The following is an 8,940-nucleotide window of genomic DNA, read 5'->3' as shown; positions in this document are numbered from 1 at the left end:
GTCTTGGGGTAGGAGGGAGCACCTTTGACTCTTCCATCTGGAAGCTCTTTCAGGCTTTCCCACATAGTCCCAGCCTTCTTCTCCGGCTTTCCTACTACTTCCCTCACTTCCAAGGCCCCTGGAGACACTGGAGGTTAAGCATTGAACTGCTAACCACAATGTCAGCAGGTTAAACTCACCAGCTGCTCCACGGGAGAAAGGTGAGGCCGTGTGCTCCCGCAGAGAGTTACAGTCTTGGAAACCCACAGAGGCAGTTCTGCTCTATGCTATTGGGTCCCTAAGCGTCTAAATCAACTCAAAGGCAGGCAACATCTTTCTCTCATCTACTTTGAGCAGGTAGAGAAGCGGTTCTCAACCTGTGGGTCGTGACCCCTTTGAGGGTCGAATGACCCTTTCACAGGGGTCGCCCAATTCATAACAGTAGCAAAACGACAGTGATGAAGTAGCAGCAAAAACAATTTGATGGTTGCGGGGGTCACCACCACATGAGGAACTGTGTGAAAGGGTCGCGGCATTAGGAAGGCTGAGAACCACTGAGGTAGAGGATTTGAGGCTGGGTGGGGATGGATGCTGTCACCTGTGGCAGGGCTGGAGGCAGCTCAGGCTTCCCTGCTACTGGGGTCACCAGACATGGCAGTCTTTGGGGAGCTCCTTTAGTCTCCTCCAGGGGGAGGAGAAGGTGAGGAGAGCTCAGCGGGCACTACTCCTCTTCGCCAGGGCAGGCCAGCGAGATGCTGGGAGATCCGTGAAGCACCGGCCTTCCCTCCCTGGACTGGAGGCCAGCCCTGCCTGCCTGGGAGCCAGTGCTTATCAGCATCCACTCACCCTTCCTGACATGCAGGAAAGCATTGATCTGATAAAACTGGGTTGCTACACGAGGTGTCAGCTACTTAACCTAGTGGCCCTCCCAAGAATATTTGCATATTAGATGATATCCAATTGAGTACTTAGCTTAACACAAAGGAATGAATTACTAATTATAGAGGCCACAGAGGAAGTCAGGGACTTTTCCGTTTGGGTGGATCACAGGGGAATCTCCCGATGTTAACAATAGTTTACTCCATCTAGGGTGGGATGTATGTCCCTCATCTCTGCCCTGGTTTCAGTGCTGCTTTAAATGGGGAGAATCTGCAGAACTCAAACGTTCCTGTATACATGGGAGATTCTGAGGCCCTGTTGCCCATCAAACACCTTTAAGGCCAGGTGATCACCATACTTTTTCTAAAGTCATTGAGAGGTAGTCAATCAACATGACCCTTATAGCCACAACTCCATATGTGATGTATTATAATCCTGGACCCTCGGCCAGTTGCTATAATCCCATTTTGGAGGGAGTTCCATGAGATACTGATGGACAGAACTCTTTGTTTCCTTGGGGAAATAGGCAGCCTCCATCAAAGCCATTCCTCTGTGTCTGGGAGCCATCTCAGACACAGAGAAAAAGCCCAGTACCAGAAATCAACAAACAAATAAATACATTAAATAAGAAGCCCTGTACCATTGGAAGAGCACATTGGAGATCTCTGAGCTCACAGAGGCCAGGACCAGAGGCACAGAGACAATGTGGCAGAGTAAAGCTGCCAGGTAGAGACCATGAGACAGAACAGAGGAGCAGCCCTGAGACTACGGGATTTGTAAGGTGGAGCTGCAGGCTGGCTGCCTGTTCCACAGAGGAAAGAGGCCGAAGACCAGAGACTTGACTGCTGGCTGAAGAGATGCATTGCTGTGGTAACTTCGAATACGCCCTCCTAATTGTGATTATTGTCTGTGAGTTCTGGTCTCAGCCATTGCGACAATTTCTCAAGCTCACCATAGAAACAGAGTGCCGTGGGAGGAATGGTTGGTGTCAGAGTAGGGTAAAGACAGACGGAGGAGGAAGGCATGACCGACGCTGCCTCGCGGCAATAGGGAAGCCAAAGTAGGTCAGATAAGCCCCCCTCCACCACCATCCCCACCATGCTCTGCGCCCTCCTCCTCGATGATGGTGACCCCTGGAAAAAGAAATGCAGGGTTTCTGAGCCCTGAATGAGCAATACTAACACAGTCATCCTCATGTAAACATGGCTTATTGATTTTCCAGTGTATTGGTTAAATGTTTTGGGCTGCTAACCACAAGGACCAAAGTTCAAAACCACCAGCCACTCCTAGGAGAGAGATGGGGTGGAGAGCACTGAGCGTCAACGGAAGGTAATGTCAACACATTAGCTTTCTACTCCACAGCCTTGGGAACCCACGGAGGGCGGTTCTGCCCTGTCCTGTAGGGTCACTATGAGTCAGCATCAACTCATGGCAGTGAGTTGGTCTTGTTTTTTGGGGGGGTGTGTCAGAATCAATTCACTGCAAATTAAGAAAGACTGAATCATGGTTACTGAAAAAAATACAAATGCTATCAGCCATAATAATATTAATGTACAAGTACAACTAACAGAAGCTGGCAGGGGGAGGCTTGGTGGGAAGGTAAGAAGGGTCCTACCCAACTCATTTACTCAATGGGGAGAAATCGAAAGTTGATCGAAACAGCAATCAAGGGAGCTTTAAGATTGTACAGACAATGAAGACAGCAACTAGAAATGATAATGATTAAAACAAAAGAAGGGGGTTGCATAAGTGAGCTAGGTCCTCATCTTTGTGAGCTCTGAGCCCATGGAGGTGGAAGTGGGCAGTAGATAAATGCAATCACCTACATGCTGAGCAGGTTAAAATGGCTATCTCTGGAGAGAGGGGACCAGGAAGACTGGCTTTTCTCTAGAATCCAGACGGTTTCACCTTTAAGGGAGTCACGGTGGCTCTATGGATTAGATATTGGACTGCAAGGTTGGTGGTTCAAGCCCACGGGCTCCACTTCAGGAAAAAGACGAAGTCACCTGTGCCTGCTTTGGCAATGATTGGTGGCTTGCCATGAATTTGAATCAGCTAGATGACCATGGTTTTTTAAAATGTCACTTTTAAATTATGGACAGGCTTGACCTTCATAAAATGTACAATACTTTTTTTCATTGTTCACAAGGGGTATGCATGATCTATGACAGACGAATACATGGAAAGGTGATTTTGCTTTCAGAGGCTACCCCAAACACATAAGGAACCTATGGGAGAGGAGAGGCCTCACACTCACCGACGTCCTTCGACAAAATTGATCAGTGCTCCGTTTCCTTAGCAGTGCTTGCAGCAGTACCAAAAGGAGTCACGGTGGTGGTGTGAAGAAGCAGGTGAAGAGATGGGCTGCTGTCAGTCAGCAGTTCAAACCCACCCAGCTGCTCAGAGGGAGACAGGTCAGCCTGCCGGCTCCTTAGAGATGGAGAGCCTCAGCAAACCTCTGTCCCGTAGGGCTGCTCTTAGTGGGAATCCATTGGATGGCAGTGGGTGTGGTTGTTGGGTTCTCAGTGGTACCAAGGAAGCGGACCGTCCAGGAGATGACTTGACGTGACTCCTGCAACACTGAGCTCAGGCCGGGGGACCAGGCAGCGTTTGCACTGGGTCACCGAAAAGCAGCAACAAGCGGGATGGATGCCTGCAGCTCTGCTTCAGTGAGGAGATCAAGTGTGACCAAGAAACCGCCGTGGGGTCGTCCCACTCTGTAACACCTGGGGCTGCCACGAGTCCTCGTTGGCTGGAGGTCATGGGTTTGGTGTTTGGGTTTTCAGTCGGGGCTGCCCTCCAGGGCTCCTGACAGCCTTGCAAACTTGAGGAAACTGAGGCAGGAGTAAGAAAAAGGCACACAGAGAAGGCGGGGTTGATACTGGCCTCTGTGGACACTCAATGCTCTTCACCATCCACTGGCCTCGGGTTATTTATTCCTCACTGTCAGCCCTCTCCTGTCCACACAGAGCTCGGGCCCTGCTTCCCGTGACCGTGACGGGGAACCCCTTTGATCTGAGTCTGAAGGCAAGAAGAGTCGTCTCCATTCCTAGTAACGAAGACAAGTAACTATCTTACTTTCCCACAGACTCACTCTTCTCTCTCTCTTTTTTTCCCCAGTCTTGGGCGGGTGCCTTGGTGTTACTTTGCCTGGCTGGGTTGTCAGGGCCCATTCACCTAGGCCCTGATGTGTTCGGACAGGCAGAAGGCTGTGGGTGGAGCCTGTCTGACTTGGAAAGCTTCCCACTGTGTGAGGCCACAGCTTGTTCTTGGGCAGGAAATTATTCAAGGTTGGCTTTTCATCTGATGGTCTGCTGGGCCCTCCGTCAGCACCAGGGGAACTGGAAGCCATTCACAGCCGTGTGAACACAGCCGTGTGAACTGGGGGCCTGAGGCTCAGCGTGTGAAGAGGATAGGAAGTGAGGCTCTCCAGAATCACTCAGTGGTGCCGGGAGAGGCTCCGATGGGAGGCGGGGATGTGATTTCCTTCCTCACTGGACGATGGCTTTGGGGCCACCTGGTAGCCTCAGATGACCTGTGGTGAAGGGCTCTCCGAGGGAGAGGCCGGCTGACGGTTGCCAGAGCGCAGGCAGCTGATGTCTGTGTCTAGCAAGGAGGTTGACCCCAGGGTCTTCCCTGTTTCCCATTCTGTGTCATCTGCCTTTCCGACGTGGATCGGGGATCAGGGTGTTCCCTTCCAATTTATCCTGCCTTTTCCCTTCCAGGCCCTGAGGTGGGTGGAGGAAGGATGTTCGGTCTCTAAGGCTTAACTGTCTAATGCGTAGCCACTGGTTGCATGTAGCTATTAAAATGTCACCTAATTTAAAATAAAATTACATGAAAAATTCAGTCCCTCACTTGTCCCAGTCAAACCCAAGGGCTCAATAAATAGCCCATGGCCGGGGCTGCTGTCAGAGGATTGCTTTCCTTTCTGTCTTGTCTTTTTTAGTGAATGAATTGTTTTTATTGGGCATTAGGTGAAGTCTTTGCATCTTCGACCGTCAGCTCTATGTTCCACAGTTCAAACCACCCATCCCTCCTTCTCCCTTTCCCCTCCTCCATCCCCTGATCTCTCTCCTCCGGGCCATGGCTCTCTCTCTTCCTTTTCACCCAAGTCAGTAGCTGACAACCTTCTAGATTATTCATTGCTTCATTTTTCCACCCTTGATCTCCCTCCCGCGGGAACCTCCAAAGTCCTGGTGGGCACGTCTTTGGCTCAGTTTTAATCCTTACAGTCGTGATCGCTGGCCTTTGGTGATCGACCAACTTCGCTCAGCATGTTCTCCAGGTCTCTGCACGAGGGGCCTGGTGGTTTGTCCATGCTTTGTTTTCCGTCGTACATAGCATTCCATCGTCTGTCTATGCCAGGGCTTCTTCGGTTACCCTTCTACTGATGGGCATTTAGATGGCTTCTAATCTCTTGCTATTGTGAACAGTGCTGCGATGGCCACGGGAGTGCAGATGTCTGTCTGTGGTTTGGCGCTTATGTCTGCAGGGGATCGACCCAGCAGATGGGTAGCCGGCTCATGTAGAATTCCCACTTCTAGTTGTCCGAGGCATCACCTTTTCACCTTCCGCAAGGTCGGACAGCTATAGAGGATTTCTATCATCTGGAAAATTCTGTTGGCTAGCTAAGGTGCTCTGGGAATGCAGTGGACTAGCCATTGGGCTGCTCACTGCAAGGTGAGCAGTTCAAACCCACCGGCCTCTCCTTGGGAGAAAAATCAGGCTGTTTGCTTCTGTCAAAGATGTGCAGGCTCAGAATCCTGTATAGGCTAGCCGAGAGTTGGGAATGAAGGAATGGCAGTGGGTTTGGCTTTTTGGGGGGGGTGTTGGCTAGCTGGGCACTGTCAGGCATCTCTCTCTCTTTCTCATCTGGAGGGTGGGGCCCGCTGAGAACTCAAAAGCAGAGCTTGAGCAGGGTGGAAATGCCCCCATTCAGCATCCAGTGCAGAGTAGCCTTGGCTCCCAAATCTTGCCCTTCCTGCAGGACCCTGGAGTTGGGACCTGAGGCAGAATGAAGTCTTCCACAATACCGCATTTCTTCCCAACCCCCTTGCCTTCTCGGGTCCCCCACCCCCACCCCCAGCCCTGACAGACCAGGCTGCTCTTTTAACCCTGGAACCAGAGCGTCACCCCATCACAGCCTCCTCCTCTTGAGAGTCCGTTTTGACCTGCCTCCGCTGGAGCCTGACAAGGAGGGAGAAGAGACCATGGAGATGAACAAAGCAGGACCCAGGGTGGCCGGAGTTATGTGGGCCTATGAAGTCTCCTAGGGATGGGACATGCCCTGGCCTGAGGGAAGCCCCCAACTCACAGCGAGCCCCCAGTGGGCTTCTGAGACTGTAGTTGTTGACAGGAATAGAAAGCTCGGTCTTTCTCCTGTGGAGCTGTTGGTAGTTTCGAACTGCCGACCCTGTGGATTGAAGCCCAACTCATGACTCCTGTGCCACCATTGTTCCCTGTACAGCAACACCTCTCCTGGTTGGGGTAGGTAGCCCAGCAAGGTCCGAGAGGATTAGGTCCACTGGCCACAGTGGTAAGGTCAACAGAGATTTCTCCTCTAGGATGGAGACGTTCATGGTAAGAGGGAAACAAATGCCGCCCGCCCGCCCGGCCGCCCGCCCGCTGCTTCCTCACAAAGACAGTCAGCTTGTAAAGCAGATCTCAGAAACGCAGAGACAGGGAGATCTCTGTAAAGAAAGGATGTGGATCTTTGTTTGATGCCTGAGATCCTTAAAGGGAAGGGTTTTTGGTTTTTTTTTTTTAGTAGTCCAATCATTTTTTAAAATTTTAATAAATCTTTTTATTGGGGGCTCTGATAGTTCTTACAACAATCCATACATCAATTGTATCAAGCACATTTGTTCAAATGTTGCCATCATCATTTCCCAAACATTTTGTTTCTACTTGAGCCCTCTGTATCAGCTCTTCTTTTGTCCCCGCCCCCCCCCACTCCCACCCTTGTGAACCCTGATAATTTATAAATTATTTTTATTTTCATATTTTGCACCATCTGCTGTCTCCCTTCACCCATGTTTCTGTTGTTCGTTCCCGGGCAGGGGTGGGGTCGGGGGATGGTACGCCTATCATTGCAATCTCCCCTTTTCTGTTTTGGATTGAATTGTTTCCTCCCCTTTAACTTAAGAGATACGTTAGAGTCCTAACTCCTGGTGAACATGGCCTTGTTTGGAACCGTGGTTGTGGTTAGATTCCAGCTCATCACCACCCTATGTTTAACGGAACAAAACAAAACACCGCCTTGTCCTGCACCATCAGCACGATTGTTTGAGCCCATTGTCGCAGACACTCTGTCAATCCACCATATTGAGGCTCTTACTCAGGGCGTGACTCAAGACTATGGGACCTCCTGTACTGCTCACAGTATGGTGACCTCCATCACAGACCGACCCAGGCACATCCTAAGTGAGACTGCCCCACCCTGGAGAAGGGTGGAGGTCATCCACTCTGCCATGCACTCTGTCAGAGGCCAAGAGTATCCTACATCCGTGGGTAATGATCGGAAGGAATTCAGTGGAGGCTTGATCTATGTGGGAACTCTGCAAATGGATTTGGGGTGGTCACTGCCATCCGTAGACTTTCCACAAACTGAGCTCTAATGCAGTTCCAATCGCATGTGGTGGTTCCCCAAGCACCTGACTCCAGCCTTCAAAGGCCCTAGATTTGCCAACATGGAAGCTTTTTTCTAAAAAAGAAGAAAGCTTTTTGAATGATGGGAGGATCTTTGAGATCAGCACATGTCCTCATTGGGAAAGGCGGCAACACAGCCATGGGGGCCTGTATGCTGAGTCGTCGTTAAAAGACTTCTTCCTTTTTACCTGACTCTTTTCTTGATTTGGTTATATGTTTCTCTCTTTCTTTCTTTTTGGTATTTGTATAAATAGCACAGGAGGCCACCAGCTCCCTGCAGGTGGCAGCCCAGGGCGCATCCCACTCCCTCTCGTCCTCAGATGGAGAACTCTGCTTTGTGGGAGGTTGGGTACCTTTGGGAGCTTGAGTTGGAATCCAGGCCTTGGCTGGAGCATCAGAACCCCAGACCCTTGGCAATGGGCCTGAGCCCTCCTGCCAATCTTGAGGTGGACAATATAGGCCAGTCAACTGAGCTTGCAGTTGACGCCTATTGGGATCTTAGCCTTGACCTCCTTGGGCTTCACAAGAGCTTTGATGGCCTCGGCACGAGCATCTGTGGTCTGGGCGTTGTTGGCCTGCATTTTCTTCAGCTCCTTCCTGTTGTGCTTCTTGGCGAAGCGCATGTTCCTCAGGAACTTTGAGTGCACCCTCTTAAGAGAGTCATATCGTCATGATTGGGGTTTCTTGATGCTGTTTCTGTGCCCTTTCAGGATTGGGTGTGCGTGGTATGGTTCTTGAACTTGGTCCTGTGTGCACAGATGCCTGTTGCCCCGGAGTGCCAGAGAGCGGAAGAGAGAGACCTGGTTATATATTTCCTTGCTGGGGCATCTCCTAGCAACCAGCTCATGCAGTAAGTGAATGTTGGATATACTCTCTAAGCACCCACCTAAACAAACAAACCCCCCCCCCAGCATTTATTAAGAATTCACTGTGTCCCAGGTACTTGCTAAGCATCCGATTGATGCTGTCTCATTCCTAAATATGTATAGTCCTATCAACTGCCATTCGAATCCATAGTAACCCTGTAGGTCAAGGTAGAACTGCTCCCTGGGGTTTCCAAGGCTGTAATTCTTTACCAAAGCAGGCTGTCACAGCTTCCTAAAGGTGTGTGTGACAGAAGGATTCAAACTGCTGCCTTGCCAGTTAGCGGTCAAGTGCTTAACCACTGCACCAGTAGGGCACCTTCTTAATCTTGGCTCCTAGTGAGCCCAAGGTCAGGGTAGGGCTGCCTCATTGCATTACCAAGGCTGCAAATCTTTACAGAAACAGAATTTCATCTTTCTCTTGGATCAGCAGGTGAGTTCCAACTGCTGACTTTGAGGTTAGCAGCCCAGGGGAGCCCTGGCGTAGTGGGTTACCCCAGGTCAGTAGTTCGAAACCACCAGCCGCTCTGTGGAATAAAGAGGAGACTTTCTACCTTACTGAGTTACC

Source organism: Echinops telfairi, unplaced genomic scaffold (genome assembly GCF_000313985.2).
Source record: "Echinops telfairi isolate 266 unplaced genomic scaffold, ASM31398v2 ScPeMD7_18;HRSCAF=68, whole genome shotgun sequence".
In the NCBI taxonomy this organism is placed as follows: domain Eukaryota; kingdom Metazoa; phylum Chordata; class Mammalia; order Afrosoricida; family Tenrecidae; genus Echinops; species Echinops telfairi.
The sequence above is the reverse complement of the archived record's forward strand: the minus strand, read 5'-3'. Positions refer to the sequence as shown.